Source organism: Heterocephalus glaber, unplaced genomic scaffold (genome assembly GCF_053883595.1).
Source record: "Heterocephalus glaber isolate CG9 unplaced genomic scaffold, H.glaber_assembly_v1.0 deba00001472, whole genome shotgun sequence".
Taxonomy (NCBI): domain Eukaryota; kingdom Metazoa; phylum Chordata; class Mammalia; order Rodentia; family Bathyergidae; genus Heterocephalus; species Heterocephalus glaber.
The window spans coordinates 51,041,978-51,061,918 of record NW_028258315.1 but is presented as its reverse complement, the minus strand read 5'-3'; positions in this window follow the sequence as shown (position 1 = coordinate 51,061,918).

The following is a 19,941-nucleotide window of genomic DNA, read 5'->3' as shown; positions in this document are numbered from 1 at the left end:
ATACAGTTTTGGAAACATTAGCCATGACAATTAGGCAAGAGGAAGGAATAAAATGAATAAAGATAGGAAATGAAGAAGTCAAATTGTCCTAATTTGCAGATGACATGATACTCTATATAAAAGACCCCAAGAACTCCACCAAAAGTATTCTACAATTAATAACCAAATTCAGTAGAGTAGCTGGATTCAAGGTCAACACACAAAAATCAATAGCTTTCCTCTAAATGAACAATAGACACACTGAGACAGGAATAAAACAAACAATTCCTTCCACAATAGCATCCAACAAACTGAAATACCTAGGAATCAACCTAACAAAAGAAATCAAAGACCTCTTCTCTGAAAATTATAGCACTCTGAAAAGAGAGATTAAAGAGGATATCAGAAAATGGAAAGACATCCCCTGCTCCTGGGTAGGAAGGATCAACACAGTGAAAATGGTCATACTTCCAAAACTGTTATATAGATTCAATGCAATCCAAATTGAAGTTCCAGCAGCATATTTCATGGACGTGGAGAAAACAATCCAAAAATTCATTTGGAACAAGAAGAGACCCAGAATAGCAAAAGCAATTCTAGATAACAGAGACATGGCAGAGGGTATCACAATCCCCAACTTGAAACTATACTACAAAGCTACTGTGATAAAAACAGCATGGTACTGGCAAAGAAACAGACCTGAGAACCAGTGGAACAGATTAGAAGATGCAGAAACAACTCCAGACACACTCAGCCATCTCATCTTTGATAAAGGAGCAAACACCCTTACTGGAGGAAAGATAGCCTCTTTAATAAATGGTGCTGGAAAAACTGAGTTTCAACTTGCCAAAGTTTAAAACTAGACCTACATCTTCCAGCATGCACTAAACTAAAATCAAAATGGATTAAAGATCTAAATATTAAAATAGAAACACTAAACTGGCTTGAAGAAAGGAGTCTTGAAGCTATTGGTATAGGAAAAGATTTTATGAACAAAACCTCAGTTGCCTGTGAACTAGCACAATCAACAAGTGGGATCTCTTCTTACTACAAAGCTTCTGCACAGCAAGAGGAACCACCAGCAGTGTGAAGAGACAACCTACAATGTGGGAGAAAATCTTCACCTGCTTTTCCTCACAAAGGTCTACTATCTCAAGTCTATAAAGAACCTAAAAAAATCAGACCTCCCAAAATTAAAGACCCAATCTAAAAATGGTCATCTGAAATGAGCAGATATTTCTCAGACAAAGAAGTAGAAATACCAGTGAAACATATGAAAAAATGTTCAACATCACTGGTCATTGGAGAGATGCAAATGAAAACAAAGCTGTGATTCCACCTTATCCCAGAAACAATGGCTGCTATCATGAAATCAACCAATAACAAATGTTATCAGGGTTGTGGGGAAAGAAAAACCTTGCTCCACTGCTGGTGGGAGTGTAGACTGGTGCAACCACTGTGGAAATCAGTATGGAGATGCCTCAAAGAACTAGGATTGAAAGTCTCATTTGACCCAGCTATTCCCCTGCTGGGTATCTTCCCCAAAGAATTAAAAGAATCATACCACAGTGATATATGTGCACCCATGTTCATAGCAGCACAATTCGTGATAGCTAAAACTTGGAAGCAACCCAATTGCCCATCAACTGGAGACTGGATAAAGAAAATGTGTTTTTTTTTTTATAAAATAGAGTACTACTCAGCCATAAAGAGAAGCTAGAGATGTTTATAGCTAAATGGATGTGCATTGAGGTGATACTCTTAAGTGAAATAAACAGGACACACATGTGTAAATACTGAAGAGTTTCTCTAGTGTGAGAAACTGAAAGTGTAAATAGGGACTAGAAGGTATAATAGATAGTGTGACATAGGAAGAAAAGGGGCAAAGGGGAAGGGGAAGTGGGAGGGGTAGGGGAAAGGAAAGAAGGGAATGGAATTAATATGAGAAAATGGAAACAAAGTCTTTGTAAATAGGGAGGGATGGAGGGGTTGAAGGGAGGGCAGGGGAAGGGGGAATAATAAGAACCAAGAGAGATTATTTAAAGGTGCAAATTTCCAATGATGAATATCATTATATTATATATCTAAAATGTACCAATAAGTTAAAAATTTTAAAAAAGTAAAACCCTGGATTCATTTAGTGTATGGCATGATTACTCCCTAAAAGGACACTAACTTACTTTCCTTCTTAAGTATTTGTGATGAGGCTCAGGGCTGGTACAGAATATCTCTTTTGTCCACTACTTGGATTTTGTATTAAGCTGAAATTTAATAGTTTGCATCTTTTAAGATCATATTAAAAACATCTGCCAAATAGACCTCTTGTGGTCAGGATGTACAGTGCATGGTGACATTTTGACACTTTGCTAGATGAAGTAGCTAGGAGGCAGTATAGTACTGCAGCTTGAGTCCCAAACATGCCGCTTACTGTTCTATGATTTGGGGGCAAGTTACTCAATTTCTCAGAGTCTTGGTTTCTTGCTCTGTAAAATGGGGATAATGGCACCTCTGTTTTAATGATGCAATGCTAACTAGAAGTATTCAAAGCATCTGCTTCCTTGAAGATGAAAAATTAAGTACTGGGAATTATGGAAGAAAATCAAGTGTGTGCCCCTTCTGCCTCTGGAGACAGAGGGCAGGCGCTTGTCTGTATAATTAGTGTTCAGCTGTGTGTGTTCCCTCCCAGATCTGAAAGCAGGGGACAGACAGAAAGTCAGCTGCTGCCAAAGGCCTTCTCAGTCAGCATGCGTGGGAGGGACAATCTTGGCTGTGAAGGGAATTTTTTTATAGACCATTTCCTCCCCTCTGCCCCCTCTCTGCTGCTGTTTCAAGAGACTAGAAGCTTCTTAGAGGTTTCCTGATTATTTTCCAGAGACATATTAATTAGAGAAAGCCTTAGTGCTCATTTGCCACAGTCTTTCAGCTCCTGAGCAGTTTCATCGCCCCTTTCCTCTTAATTTCATTTAGAGCCAGACCTGTGGTGTCACCCTGGGTTCTGTGACAGAGTTGTTAGGAAGGGCAGAGCCACAACCTGCCCTGCATTGCAATTAGAGCCTGGTACTCCACCATGTCCCCAACCCTGCCACAGTAAGATATCCACCATCTATACCAGAGCTACCAGAAAGGGCAAGAAAATTACCATCTTGCCCGATACTCCCCTTACTTTCCTTCCTTATATTTTTAGTCAGAAAGCCACAAAGCTACTGTGAAATCATTGAATATGTCAACCCAAAAAACTGCCCGTCTCATTTGATCCTTGTCTCACCATTGTTTCTTGCAATCTTATGATATCAATGGCATTGCACCTTTTGAATGAAATCCCCTCCCTCGTTATCTGGGCTCGCCACTTATTGTTTGAGTTGAAATGGATTTCATGACAACCTAAAAAACCAGAGTTGGCTAAATTGAGCTTTAATTAGGCCTCATCTTAGCTCCATGATTATTTCCTCATTTCATTTGGATTCTGCTATCTGGAATGCTGAGTGCGGGTTTGGCACTGTTTCTGTGTAGCTCTCCCAGAATTCTCCACATTTCTTGCAAGCATGGTGATTGTTTTGAGCCACAAATGGTTTTTGCAGATAGAGCTTTAATTCCCTTTTATAACTTGGAGTTTATTAGGGACAGTCAAGCTACGTCTCACAGCTTCCAGCTGCCAAGAGGAAGACCCAAAGCAAAATTTCAGGGTGTTTCCACATAGTGCAGGCCTTCCAGGGGACTTCCTCTACCCAGCAAGAACGGGACGTTTTCTGCTCCAGATTTGAGGGGAGTCACCTCTAGATAAAGCGATTTCCACCTTTATCCAAGTGACAATGTGGAAAATGGGTGTTTGCACACCTTAGCTGATCCTTCTCAGGCCTAGAGACAGTCAGGTGCCTTGGTTAAGATATGGGCTTTTAGGGCCGGGGATTTAGCTCTGTGGTTTTGCCACCTGCTGTGCAAGCTCAAGGACCTGAGTTCGATCCCCGTACCAAAAAAAAAAGATATGGGCTTTTAAAGTTTAAGTTTTAGGTTGACTTACCAGCCCATTGAACTTGGAGTCTTGACTTCCTTGTGCCTTGGTTTCCTCATCTGTAAAACAGAGCTCTGTCTTCCCAGTGTTGTTGTGAGCACTGAATTAACATATGTACAGTAGTTGGCATGGTGCTCACACAGCATGTGGCCTTTAAGTGCTTGTTGCTGCTTCTCCTGCTGTTGCCCCAGGCTCTGGAGACAGAATCTAGCAGTTATATGCACATGTCCCAGGCAGGGGCTGGGAGAGCAGCTCAATTGTAAAGCACTTCCTCACATGTGTGAGGCGCCAGGTTCAGTCCTGAGCTCAAAGAAAGGAATAGGCGGCAGGAGAGAAAAGAGAAGAGAACCAAACAGAGCAAGGCAGGCAAACACAGGGTGCAGTACAGGACAAAACTTTCATTTCTGGAAGAGGAACTTGGAAGAATGAACCAGGAGTGAATCCATGGTATACAAGTTCTGATCAAAAAATATGGTGAATATTTACCTTTTTTTTTTTTTTTTTTTTTTTTTTTTTTTTTTTCTTTTTCTTTTTTTTTTTTTTTAACATATTATAAAAGACACATTGACTGTCCCTAATAAACTCATCCTCACTTAGTACACACTTATCCTGTAGTTCTTGCCACTTTTTGAAGCAGCCTAGGAAGTCCATTTTCATTAATGTCTTTATGAGATGTGATTAAAAATACAGTAAATGTTGCTACCCAGTGCCATCCAATGGGAAGGTAGGCTCGTAAAACATATGGTGTGTCTTCATCTATCATATTCACCAGATCGGGCATCATGCAAGCTCTGGCTCTCCCCCAAAGTCAAAATGACCATAAGCAATGAATTTTTTAAAATCAATTCAGGTATGAATTGAGGCATCCATAGCAGCAAAACTGAAGACATGAGAGAGGACTTCCAGAACTTCAAAAAGTGGCAAGAACAATGGGATAATACGGGGAGTAATCTGAGAGATATTCATGGCAATGTGTCTTTTACTGTAATACATTTTGAAAATTTAAACACTGTCCATACTTTTCAATCTGACACCCTTTCTATTTATTGCTATTGTTTTCCTGTTATGGTTTGAATCTAAAATGTCTCCCAAAAGGCTAATGTGTTCATTTAGAAGATGATAGGAGCATGAGTGATCTAACTTCATCAGAGATTTAAACCATTGATGGAGTCATAATTTTATAGTATTTCAGGGAGGTGATGGAGACTAAGTGGAGATGGGGCCTAGCTGAAGGGCATGAGTCAAGGGGACATGCTTTTGGGGACTGTATCTTGTCTCCAGCCCCTTCTTATCTGGTTTTCTAAGTCCCTCTGTCTTTGCTATCTGTCCACCATAAGCCATCTGGCTCTCCCCCATGCTCCCCATTATGAGGTTCTGCCTCATATAGGCCCAGAAGCAATGGAGCCACCCAATCATGGAATGAAATCTCTGAAACAAGGAGCCAACATAAACCTTTCTTCCTTTAAGTTGTTATTCTCAGGCATTTTGTCACAGTACTGCAAAGCTGACTAACACACTACCCAACATTCATTTCCTCTCTTGGATTTTCCTTTAGGGAGCTCTCTGATTCAGGATCTCAATGGCAAATGGAACCACTACAGATATTTTAAGTAAAATGAAATGTCCATTGAGAACTAGTTGTACTGTTGGTAGGAAATCAGGAGCTACACATGTGGTGAGGCAGCCCTGTGGTTAGCAATAATAGGCTGTCTCTGCTTCACACATGATAAAGTGACCCAGGGAAGAGGTGATGTTGCCCAAGTTCAGGACCAGCCAGTAGAAGCTAGAATGATGGTGATCCTGATAATCAAAAGCTGGAACCATGTGAGGAGAGCAGCAAAGGAGACACAGCCATCACCATTTCTATTTTCTCTTCTGTTGGTACGCAACTGGCAGAATCTCCCTAGAACCCACCCACAGAGACACCAAGGAGATATAGCTATCTATAATACAGGGCAGAAATCTAAGAGCATGTTGGCAAGTGCACAGCAAGAAAACTGTCTCTCCCTACCACCCAGTCCATTGGATTCCTACAGGGCTGACCTTGACCTTGGCTCCAGAGGAGGACCTATGACCGTGGCCTGGCTAGTCCTTGTATTCCACTTGACTAGCTGTCACAATTGCTTCAGCAATGAGAATGGGACCCAATTTGGTCCAGCAAAAGTGAACCCTGGAATGTTTGCTGCAATGAACTGCATGAACAGAAAGAAGAAGCCTCTTTGTATCTCATTTGCTGGGCTTATAGATCACAAACCTTGAGTTGTTCATGGCTGCCTTGTTACCATAGGGAAAAGAGTGGTTTATAATGAAGGCACCATGAAGGAAAGCAGAACTGTGAGCACAGGAAAGAATTACAAACCATCTCTGAACCCTGGGTGTAGCCAGTGCTATGCCTAGATCTCCCAGTTATGTGACACCTCCCCCTCTTTTTGGTGAGTCAGTTTCTGTCACTTGCAACTGGGTAATTTCTAACTAACACACTACAAGCTTGAGATAGAATTGGGCATCAATTAGGTACAGCAGAAACTGGCAAACTGTGCTGGAGAGGTAGAAGTCTTAGGGTTGGATACATTGGGATGAGCCAGAAGTTCAGATGTCAGAAGGGAGGTCCCACCCTAGAACTGGCCTCACAGCATGAGTGAGTATCCCCAGATCCTGCTTATCTAAAACACTTTCTGGACACTCTTGGGACACTCGTGTGGGATCTAGCCATGATGAACTTCTGACAACTTTCACAATCTCATTTTCATCTCTTCCTTATTTCCTGGGACACTTGCAATTCTATCAACATTGAGAATTCTCACTCCTTAATAATTTCTCTTAAGAATCCTTCTCATATATCAGATATGATGTTAATAAACTTTATATACAAATGTACTTATGAATATAATTCATACTTTAATGTTATATATTTTAATCTTTATGAGGATAGTGATCCTCATAAGAATTATTATTATCTAAGTGATCCTCAAGTAAGAATTATTATTCTCAGTCTAAAAATATGGAAATCAAGCACAAGGTGAGCAAATTAAATTGTCTGAGATTTGAACCCAGATCATAAGACTCAAAACCCCATCTTTTGGACCAGGATGACAGGAAGCCCTCTTTCACCTGAACATCCTTATTCATCCTACTGACCTCAGCTCAGATCCACCCTTAGATAAGTTTTGACCTCTGCTCTGTGCTTCTGTCATCTCTCCTTTCTGCCTGCACACTGTTCTAGTTATTCCTTTGGTTTGACTTGTTCTTCTTTGTCACTGGGGCATGGGCTGTGAAGGTGTGGCTCTCATTTGTTTAGACTTTACACTATGCTCAGTGCCCAGCACAGGAAAGATCCTTAGTGGCCATTTCACTTACTAAAGGCAGAATGAATGTTGAGCCACCAAACTTCCCCCACCCACTTAGCTATTGGACAGTTAAAAGACCTTTGGGCTAATAAACCTAACATTTGACCTTGTCATAGATGTGCCAGGCTATTCCATGACTGCCTATGTTCCTTTAACAGGATAAGAAGTCAGATGTCCTTGTCCTTTTTCCAGGCTTTGGAAGGTCATCCTCCACACGGATTTGTAGTCATAGATTACTTCACAGTTTTGTACCTCACACTTCCACCTCACATTGGGCACCACTTGTCCCAGGGTATGACCGTGGCGGTGTAGAGGGTGAAAACATTACTTGGAGATGACACTCAATCAGAACACTGAGAGGCTCAGAGTGACTCAACAAGAGCATGCATCATGAGGATGTCTCCAAGGAGCAGTTCTGAACTTAGAACTCTCAGACGTTTATTAAGAATGTCAGGGCTGGGGATTTAGCTCAGTGGTGCCATCGTCACCTGCCTCACAAGTGCAAGGTCCTGAGTTCAATTGCTGGTAACAAAAAACTGACTGTCAGTGTAAGAGGGGGAAAAAAAACCAGAAGAAAAACACCTTGGCAAGGAACTGTATCAAGACTAAACAGTTTGTCAGAGAAAGGGGAAGGACAATGGCCAGACATAACATGCATCACTAATCTAAATTTCTTGTTTTCCAACTGCACTGTGCTCAGTATATTATATATAGATCTATGTGCCTTTTTCCCATAAGGCCTTCCTTAAATGTAAACAATCACTCCCAAGGCCTGCATGCTTTTGCCCCAGAGTTTACTATTCACTGTTTAACCATTCACTCCTTGGCCAGGTCCCACACAGACCTAGAAAGATCTTGGTGAGGGGTAAGAATCAGATATCAGGGAAAGCATTGAAGTGAAGAGCATTTCATGGTTTGGAGAGAGAACAGAAAAATAGTTTTTTAATTAATTTTATTGGTACATTTAAGGAATACAATATAATGACATTCATCATTGGAAATTTGTACCTTTACATAATCCATCTTGGTTCTTATTTTTTCCCCATTCCCCTGCCCTCCCTTCAACCCCTCCACTCGTCCCTATCTACAAAGACTTTGTTTCCATCTTTTCCTCTTCTCATATTAATTCAATTCCCTTCTTTCTTATCCCCTACCCCTCCAACTTCCCCTTTCCCTTTGCACCTTTTCTTCCTATTTCATATTATCTATTATATCTTTTAGTCCTTATTTACACTTTAAGTTTCTCACACTAGAGAAACTATTTGGTATTTACACATGTGTGTCCTATTTATTTCACTTAAAAGTAACCCTTCAATGTGCATCCATTTAGCTATAAATGTCTCTAGTTTCTTGTTCTTTATGGCTGAGTAATACTTCATTTTATTTTTTTAAAAAAACCTACATTTTCTTTATCCAGTCTCCAGTTGATGGACAGCTGGGTTGCTTCCAAGCTTTAGCTACCACACATTGTGCTGCTCTGAACAAGGGTGCACATATATCAATATATTCTTTTAATTCTTTGGGGAAGATACCCAGCAAGGGAATAGCTCGGTCAAATGGGACTTCAAATCCTAGTTCTTTAAGGTATCTCCATACTGAATTCCACAGTGGTTGCACCAGTCAACACTCCCACCAACAGTGGAGTAGAGTTCCTCTTTCCCCACAGCATCACCAGCATTTGTTGTTGGTTGATTTCATGATAGCAGCCATTGTTTCTGGGGTGAGGTGGAATCTCAGCTTTGTTTTCATTTGCATCTCTCAAATGACCAGTGATGTTGAACATATATTCATATGTCTATTTGCTATTTCTATTTCTTTGCCTCAGAAATGTCTGTTCATTTCAGATGCCCATTTATGGATTGGGTCTTTAAATTTGGGAGGTCTGATTTTTTTAAGTTCTTTATAGATTCAAGAGAGCAGACCTTTGTCTGAGGGACAGCTGGTGAAAATTATTTCCCATATTGTGCGTTGTCTCTTCACACTGCTGGTGGTTTCTCTTGCTGTGCAGAAGCTTTTTAGTAAGAAGAGATCCCACTTGTTGATTGTTTGTGCTAGTTCACGGGCAACTGAGGGTTTTTTAAAAATCTTTTTCTACCCCAATATCTTCAAGAGTTCTTCCTAAACTTTCTTCCAGCCAGTTTCATGTTTCTGTTTAATATTTAGATCTTTAATCCATTTTGATTTTAGTTTAGTGCATGGTGAGAGATACAGGTCTAGTTTTAATCTTTGGCAAGTTGAAACCCAATTTTTTCAGCACCATTTATTAAAGAGGCTGTCTTTGCTCCAGTGAGGGTATTTGTCTCCTTTGTCAAAGATGAGGTGGCTAAGTGTGTCTGGAGTTGTTTTGGCATCTTCTAATCTGTTCCACTGGTCCTAAGGTCTGTTTCTTTGCCAGTAACATGCTGTTTTTGTCACAGTAGCTTTGTAGTATAGTTTCAAGTTGGGGATTGTGATACCCTCTGCCATGTCTCTGTTACCGAGAATTGCTTTTACTATTCTGGGTCTCTTCTTGTTCCAAATGAATTTTTGGATTGTTTTCTCCACGTCCATGAAGTATGCTGCTGGAACTTCAATTTGGATTGCATGGAATCTATATAGCAGTTTTGGAAGTATGACCATTTTCACTATGTTGATTCTTCCTACCCAGGAGCAGGGGATGTCTTTCCATTTTCTGATATCCTCTTTAATCTCTCTTTTCAGAGTGCTATAGTTTTCAGAGAAGAGGTCTTTGATTTCTTTTGTTAGGTTGATTCCTAGGTATTTCAGTTTGTTGGATGCTATTGTGAAAGGAATTATTTGCCCTATTTCTATCTCAGTGTGTCTACTGTTCATTTAGAGGAAAGCTATTGATTTTTGTGTGTTGACCTTGTATCCAGCTACTTTACTGAATTTGGTTATTAATTGTAGAATACTTTTGGTGGAGTTCTTGGGGTCGTCTATATAGAATATCATGTCATCTGCAAATAATGACAATTTGACTTCTTCATTTCCTATCTTTATTTCTTTTATTTCTTTCTCATGTTTAATTGCTGTGGCTAATGTTTCCAAAACTGTATTGACCAGGAGTGGTGATAGTGGACATCCTTGTCTTGTTCCTGATTTTACTGTGAAGGATTTCAGCTTTTGACCATTTAATATTGCTGGTTTTTCATAGATGGATTTTATCAGATTGAGGTAGAGACTATTCCAATTTTTTGAAGAGTTTTTTTTTATCATAAATGCTTCTTGGATTTTGCCAAATGCTTTTTCTGCATCTATTGAGGGGATCATATGATTTTTATCCTTGGCTCTATTGATATAGTGTATTACATTTATTGATTTGAGTATGTTGAACCATCCATGAATCCCTGTGATGAATCCCACTTGGTCAGGATGTATGATCTTCTTGATGATCTTCTGCATTCTGTTTGCCAGTATCTTATTAAGGATTTTTGTATCTATGTTCATTAGTGAGATTGGCCTATATTTCTCTTTTTCAGTTGTGTCTTCCTCTGCTTTGGGGATCAAGGTGATGCTTGCTTCCAGGAATGAATTCAGGAGTAACGCTTCCCTTTCAATTTCATTGAAGAGTTTAAATAATAGTGGCACTAGTTCCTCTCTAAGTGTCTTGTAGAATTCAGCAGAGAAGCCATCAGAACCTGGGCTTTTCTTAGTTCGTAAGTTTTTAATTACATTTTCAATTTCATTGATTGATAGTGGGTTGTTTAGAATTTTTAGGCCTTCTTCATACAACTTTGGTAATTCACATATATCTAGGAATCCATTTCTTGTGTTTTCCATCTTATTGGCATATAGTTTCTCGAAATAGGTGTTGATGATCCTCTGAATTTCTCCTGGGTCTATTGTAATTTCACCCTTTTCATTTCTAATTGCATAGACTTGGACCTTTTTTTTTCTTTTTTTAATAAGGTTGGCTCAGGATTTGACAATTTTGTTTATTCTTTTGAAGAACCAACTCTGCTTCAATGGTTTTTTTGTATCATTCTCTTAGCCTCCATTGCATTAATTTCTGCTCTGATCTTTATAATTTCTTCCCTTGTATGAGCTTTGGGTTTATCCTGCTCTTCTTTTTCTAGAAGCTTGAGGTTCAGCATCAGGTTGTTTAATTGGGCTCACTCTGTTTTCCTAATATGAGTATTCACTGCTATGAATTTTCCTCGTAAGACTGCTTTCATTGTGTCCCATAGATTCTGATATGTTGTATTGTCATTGTCATTTAAATGAAGGAACTGTCTGACTTCTTCTTTAATTTCCTCTGTGACCCATTGGTTATTCAGAAGTGTGTTGTTCTGTTTCCATGTGTTTATGAAATTCTTCTGATTTCTTTTGCTCTTGGTCTCCAATTTCTTTTTTTCTTTTTAATTTTTTTTGGTACCAGGGATCAAACTCGGGACCTTGCACTTTCAAGGCAGGCACCTGAACCACTGAGCTAAATCCCCGGCCCTCCACTTTCATCACACTGTGGTCTGATAATATACAGGGAATAACTTCAATCCTTTGCACTTACTTAGACATATTCTATGAATGAGTATATGGTCTGTTTTGGAGAACAACCCATTTGCAGTGGAAAAGAATGTGTATTCTGGTTTTGTGGGGTGGAACACTCTGTAAACATCTGTTAAGTTCATTTGTTCAAGAGTTTGAGTTCTCGTATTTTGTTGTTTAATTTTTATCTAGTTGATCTATCTATTTGTGACAGTGGGGTATTGAGGTCCCCCACTGCTATTGTATTAGTGCTTCTTTGATGTTTCACGTCCGTTAGTATTTGTTTTATATAGTTGGGTGAGCTAGTGTTTGGTGCATATATATTTATGATTGCCATCTCTTCCTCTTGGATTGTTCCCTTTGCAAGGATGTAGTGTCCTTCTTTGTCTCTCTTCATCAGTGTTGGTTTGAAATCCACTTGATCTGCAAAGAAGATAGCTACTCCTGCTTTTTGGGGGGTTCGTGTCACATGGAGTATTGTTTTCCACCCTTTAATTTTCAGCCTATGAGTTTCTTTTTGAATTAGGTGTGTTTCTTGTATGCAGCACATTGTTGCATTTTGCTTCTTGACCCATTCTGCCAGTCCATTTCTTTTGATTGGTGAATTATGACCATTAACATTGATGGTTATAACTGGTACATATTGACTTATCATTGTCATGACTTTTTCTTTTTGTTGGATTCTCCCCCTTTACACTTAATTTTTTGTCATGCCCAATGGATTCATTCTGCTGGGCTTCCTGGGGTTGTGATCCTCAATGTCTTTTCCTAGGATATTGTCTAAAAGGTTTTGTAGTGCTAGTTTGGTGTTCATGAAGTTCCTAAGATGCTCTTTGTCATGAAAGTATCTTATTTCTCCATCCATTTTGAAAGATAGTTTTGCAGGGTCCATCAATCTGGGTTGGAGGCTGTTTTCCTTTAGGGCTTGAAATATGTCACTCCAAGCTCTTCTTGCCTTGAGGGTTTGCATTGAGAAGTCTGGTGTGATTCTGGTGGGCTTTCCTTTGAATGTGATTTGTTTCTTTTCTCTAACTGCTTGTAGAATTTTGTTCTTCTGTTGGGTTGCTGGAATCTTAAGTATTATATGTCTATGTGTAGATTTTTTTTTTATTAAGGCTAGTTGGAGTCCTATATGTCTCACTTATCTGTATGTCAAGTTCTTTTCCCCTGCTTGGGATTTTTCTGCTATTACTTCTGTGAATAGTGCTTTTTATGTCATCTACACTCTCTCCTGTTTCTTCATTGACTCCAATCAGTCTTGTATGTTATTCTTTGCATCATCTGGGAGCAGCTGGATTGATTTCTCATGGTCCCTTACAATTTTAAAGAAATTTTTCTTTTCCTGGTCCTGCAATCTTTTCTTCTGTATCTGAAATTCTGCCCTCACATTGTCTCATTCTGCTGTGTAAACTTTCAATGGAGTTTTTAATCTCCTGGAAATCTGTTTGTATCTGTTTTATGGATTCCATTGTTTCCTATGTTGGGATTCCATCATATTCTTCAGCTCCTTTATTTTTTTTATTTGTGTCCACTCTAGACTTATTAATCATGTCTTGTACTATAGGCACAATCTCTGCTGTTATCTGAGAAATTATTTCTGATTTCCTTTTTTCCAGGTTCTCTTTAGTTGCCAGTTCAGGGAGTCCAGGTGGTTGAGTATCAGATTGTTTCATCTCATTTCCCTTTGGGGTGCTTTAGGTGATCTGGAAGTCTGTTTTTGAGACTTATTTATGTGTCTTCTTATTTCAAGAGATCTAGCCTTCTGTGCCTTTTTTGTGGTGACTTTTTGCTCACCCAGTGGTCTTCAATTCTCAGCAAGTCACCAAGCAGCCTTTACTCTGCTCCTCACCAGTACACCAATTCCTGGGTTCAGAGTGCTGGCCTTCTGGCTTCCTCAGCTGGCCTGTTGTCTGAGCGGGCTTCTGGCAGGGGCCTGTGCATACTTGTGATGGTAGCTAGGCATGCCTCTTGCTGGAACTCCCATGTAGCCATTGTCTTGGAGAGCCTTTGGCTTGGGACTGTGCATCCCAGTTCCTGTTGTCTGCATAGGCTTCTGGCCAGGGTCTCCTCGCACTTATCCATGGTATTGGGGCGAGCCTCTGGCTGTTGTTTGTGTGCCTGTGTAGCTCTTTTCCAGGCAGGCCCTTGGCTGTGGCTGATGGTTTGGCGAGCCTCTGGTTGAAGCCTGTGTGCCCATGCAGGCCCTTTCTGGGCAGGCCTTTGACTTGGTTGGCTGTGCCTGAGCCTTTGGGGTCAGGGTAGACTCCCGGCTGGGATCCACCTGCAGCTGTGCCTCTCTTATCCACACAGCTCCTCATTGGAATCTGTGTGCACTTACCGATGGTATGGCAGGCCTCTGGCTGAACCTGAGAAAAATAGTTTTGTATAATGAAATATATGAGATCATTTGAAGGCACAATGAAAGGGAAAATTGTATTTATAAATACAGGTCATATTATCCATGGTGTTAGATTTTACACAAAGAAATTTTCTCCTTATCCTTCTTCTGTTGTAATGTGTGTTTATACATTTTCCAACAGTTTTTATTTTCAATACAGCTATAATTCTGTAAAATTATTATCCTTATAGTATAAGCAGCTGAGCATCTTAAACATAAAAGCTTGGAAGCTGTTTGGAAATGCAAGCTCCTGACCCCATTCCCCAACCTACTGACTCATATTATCTAAAGATAAATCCTGGCATTGAAAATTTGGGGACCACTTACTATCCAGTGTCTATTATAGAGACATAATTTATATAGAAGCCACATTAAAATAATTTAAAACTTCTTTAAGATTCCATTCCTAATGTAAAAGAAAAATTCCTAAGAATTCCATCTGTATTTTGGGCAGGGGGGTTGGTACTGGGGATCAATCTCAGGAACTTGCCCTTGTGAGGCAGATGCCAGAACCACTGAGCTAAATCCCTGGCCAGTGTTTTGTTTTGTTTGGGTTTTTTTTGGTTTGTTTTTAAGGGAAATTATAGTTCACAACCATCATGTTTTAAATACTTAATCCATTTTAACATAAGTGCAAATTATTAAAATACAATAAGCACTGCTCAAAAGAATTGTCCTGTGTCTAATGCCATTTTGTGTCTTGCTAATTTAATAAGATCACATTTTCACTTGAAGTAGTGGTTTAGGAATCCTAGTCTCCTCTGAAAGCAAATGAAACTGAAGGATACCACATTGTTTCACAGGCTTCATGTAGCCTAAGGAAATGGTACAGATGTGGAGGACCCTACAACATTGCCTTAGATACCCAAAATAACAATCTACAGCCCAGGAGGAAAGTTGCAAATTGTAGGAAACAGAGTCACCACCTATATTCTCTATCCACAAGTCTTGTGTTTTGTTTTTTCCAGTGTTGGGGACTGAACCAAGGGTCTTGAGCATGCTAAGCAAGAGCTCTATCACTAAGGGACATCCCTATTCCCATTTTACCCTCAAAATAACTTTCAGGGGGGTCTTAAGACAGGGTCTCACTATGAGATTCAGGCTGGCCTCAACCTCATAGCAATTCTTCTGCCTCTGAGTGTTGGGATTACAGGCGTGCAACCCCCACCACCCACCCCCATTTATTCTCAAGCTAAATTTCCCAGTCTCGACTCAAACTTCTAATCCTCTTGCCTCAGCCTCCCAGAGTGCTGGGACTACCAGTGTGCACCATCATGCTTAACCTGGAGCCTAAGATTTCAAAAAAGCTTTTGTTGGCTTGACTGTTACTCTCTTGGGCAGGAGGCCCAGAGAACCAAGGCAAAGTCTCAAACTGGGATGGCCCCACCTTACAGCTCTGGGTGCCCCTGCCCTCACCTTCCGTTCCGTGAGCACTGCAGGACTACTATGGTTATCTTCCCGGTCACATGAGAAAGGCCGTTACAACTATAATCACTTTTGAAAAGAATAAAAGACAATTGCTTGCAACTAGCTTCTCTTTAAAAACTCTGGCTTGCATTTGATCCATATGCAACCAATAAAAACTTCTTACAAGATTGAATCTTTTCATTATGGATGGAAGAATATTGTTTTGGTTACAGTAAACAGAAATTGGTGTTGAAGTTTGGAGGGTATTGGGAATCTCTTAGCAAAACAAAGTATCACAATGAGATTTCGATTTAAGGCTAGGTGTAGGACTCTCAAAACTTATTAACAAGCCATTTACATTTCTGTTCAAGGAAAAAGCAGAGAAACATGGATGTTACCTGGAATTTTCTCTAATAATCATAGTCACACCAAATCTCTCTTGAATTCTGGCTCTGCCAATAACTTACTGTTTAATTTGGAACACACTGACCATTTGGTGCAGTGTCTTCAGCCTCCTTCTTCACTACTAGATAAGAAATTAGTTTGCCTACCTCATAGGATTAGGATGAGGTCAGATGATATTATGTAAAATGGCAGGGTTTGTCCACCATAAGTAATAGGATAATAAATAAAAACTGAATATTTGTATTGGCCACTATCAAAATAACAAGGGTTTTTTAGAATCCTTTAGGTGACAAATGGCCTCATCTCTCACTCAAGAGAGGTTAGACCAAATATCTACATATTAGTTCAAATAACTTAATTTCAGGAATGGGTGGACCCTAGGCCATGTATTAGGGCTTTTTTCAACTGCCAGTCTCCTATCTCAGTTTTTACCTAATTCTCTCTTTGTATTGGCTCCTTTATCTCAGTGTTGTAACTTGTATGACCAGAAAGAGAACTAGAGTAGCCCCATTTTATATTATCCTCAAAGCTTATTATCCCAAAGATAAAGCCAACAGCTTTTTTCTCCTAGTAGCTACAGTTTATATCTCAAGGAAGTTTCTAATTAATCTTTCTTGGTCATATTCAAATCCCACCAGTGTCTTCCTATCACCTGTCCAAAAAATCAATGTCCTTGACACAGTGGGTAAACATAGTCCTGTGTTTTCTGGTCTGGCTACATCTGTTTCCTTGTTCCCTATGCCTACCATCTGCCCCACCCCCTGAGGACTGTCCACTTCTCATGGCTCCAGCTTGGGCTCTGGGTCACACACATACCTTCCTCAAAGGCCCTAGTGCAGCCTCCTGAGACAGTTGCTTAGGTCAGCATCACCTGTCTCCTTCTGGCTCCGCTTGTACCCACCCTCCCACCTGCATAGTCCAGTCCTGGTGTCCACTCAATTGCCAAGGATGTGCAGCAAGGGCAAGGTCTGAGAGCAGTCTCCACCATGAGAGAGCCAAGTCCAACGGCTAGCAGTCCCAAGTTTTCATTCTTTCAGTTCTTTCAGATCAATAGTTCCAGCAAAATTCCCAGAGGCTTTTTTTTCCCATTAAGTTTATTGGTACATTTTAGGTATACAGTACAGTTACATTCATCATTGGGATTTTGTACCTTTACATGATGTATCTTGGTTCTTATTTTTTCCCCATTCCTCTGCCCCTCCTTTCACCCCCTTCACCCCTCCCTATTTACAAAGACTTTGTTTCTATTTTTTTCCTTTTCTCATATTTTTTCTTTTCCCTTCTTTCCTTTCCCCACCCCTCCCACTTCCTCTACTCCTTTAGACCTTTTCTTCCTATTTCACAATATCAATTATATATTTTGATCCTTATTTACACTTTTAGTTTTTCACACCAGAGAAACTTCAGTATTTACACATGTGTGTCCTATTTATTTCATTTAAGAGTATGGCCTCAATGTGCATCCACTTAGCTATGAATGTTTCTAGTTTTTCATTTATCCAGAGGCTTTGATGAAATAGATTTGTGTCAGTGCCTTTTCCTAACCAACAACCAAGAAGAAAAGGATGAGCTCTCCTAATCAACCTGGGTCACTTGTCTGCCCTTTGCTTAATGAGAATTGAGTATAGGGACTGATGCACCTGGGCTTTTAAGCTTTCCACTTTAATTTCTAAAATGTGGACTGACATCATGGATAACTATAGACAAAACTCATGGACATGGTCAATGACTTCCACCTTAGGAGACAAAATGCCCTTCAAAACCCCCAACCCAAAGATAGCAGAACTGGTATGAAATCAAGAGTGGTGTAACAGGAAGGAAAGACGAATTCTGAAATGTATGACAAGCTGAAAAATCACCCAAATGGCCAAACAGGCGAAGGTTGCACCATGCATGAAAACTGAGGTGAGCTGATTTGAGACCAAAGAGTAAAAGTAGGAGACTTGTAGGCTCCAAATTACATTTCTGTAAGTAAAATGACCTGCATGAAATGCCCTCAATGACAAGGAGCATTACAGAATGCTCTATAATACAGTCCCTATTTAAAGAGTCTGGAGAGGCCAGAGAAGCTTAGCCAGTCCCAGCACCTGGAAGGAAGCTCCCCCACCACCATCCCAAGCTCCTAGAGCAGAGGAGGTGAGCCACGCGGGCCCCAGAAGCACCCCTCCCCAGGTGGAAGTGAGAAGACACATAAACAAGCCTCAAAAATAGACTTCTGAATCACCTACAGTAACCTCAAAGGGAAACAAGATGGAACAATCTGATACTCAACTACCTGGACTCTCTGAACTGGCAACAAAAGAGGATCTGGGAAAAATGAAATCAGAAATAATTACTCAGATAACAGTAAAGATTTTGCTCATGGTGCAAGACATGATTAATAAATCTAGAGAGGACACAGATATAAAAATAGAGGATCTGAGGAACATGATGGAATCCCAACATAGGAAATAAATGGAATCCATAAAACAGATGCAAACAGATTTCCAAGAGATTAAAAACTCCATCAAAAGTCTGCACAGCAGAATGAACCAATGTGAGGATAGAATTTCAGATATAGAAGAAAAGATTGCAATTAGTGACCAGGAAAAGAAAATTGCTTTAAAATTGTAAAGTAACATGAGAAATCAACCCAGCAGCTTCTAGACGATGCAAAGAAGAATAACATAAGACTGATTGGAGTCAATGAAGAAACAGGAGAGAGTGCAGATGACATAAAAAATCTGTTCACAGAAGTGATGGCAGAAAACTTCCCAAGAAGGAGAAAAGAACTTGACATACAGATATGTGAGGCATATAGGACTCCAGCTAGCCTTAATCAAAAAAAATCTACACATAGGTATATAATAGTTAGGATTCCAGAAATCCAACAGAAGAACAAAATTCTACAAACAGTGAGAGAAAAGAAACAAATCACATACAAAGGAAAGCCCATCAGAATCACAGCAGACTTCTCAATGCAAACCCTCAAGGCAAGAAGAGCTTGGAGTGATGTATTTCAAGCCCTAAAGGAAAACAACCTCCAACCCAGATTGATGTACCCTGCAAAACTATCTTTCAAAATTGATGGGGAAATAAGACACTTTGATGATAAAGAGCACCTCAGGAACTTCATGAATACCAAACTGGCACTCCAAAAAATTTTAGACAATACCCTAGGAAAAGACAATGAGGATCACAACCCCAGGAAACCCAGCAGAATGAATCCATTGGGCGTGACAAATTAAACACAAAGAGGGAGAATCCAACAAAAAGAAAAAATCATGACAAGGCTTTTAAAACTTTGAACTTCATCTCCCTAATGAGTGTATAATTCAATCTTGTTATTGTAGTGATTAGTATTTTTCTGATTCTAGAGTTGCACACCATTCCTTGTGCTATACTGGCTATTTATCATCTTCTTATGTCTACATTTTAATTGGGTTGTCTATTAATGAGCTGTAAGAGTTCTTTATATATTCTGGTCATAGGTTATGTGCATTGTAAATATGGTCTGTTTAAGGACTACTTTTCATTTTAATGATGTCATTTAAAATTCTAAATTTTGATGGAATCTCATTTATCAGTTTTTTTCTTTTATACATCATGCCTTTTGTATCCTAGGTAGCTCTTGACTACCCTGAATTCATAAACATTTTCCCTTATAATTTCTTCTTAAAGTTTCATACTTTTAGGCTTTCTTATTTAGGTTCATAGATCCCTTCAAGTTATTTTCATGTATGGAAATATAAGGTTGAGGTTAATTTTTTATATATGGATACCAGGTGTTCTAGTGCCGTTTGCTGAAAACACTATCTCTTCCTCGGCTCTTGAATTGAGTTTATATTCTATAAAATGCTAATGTTAAATAATCTTTCAAAACTCAGTGGACCATATATGTGTGGTTCTATTTCTAGATTCTCTGTTTTATT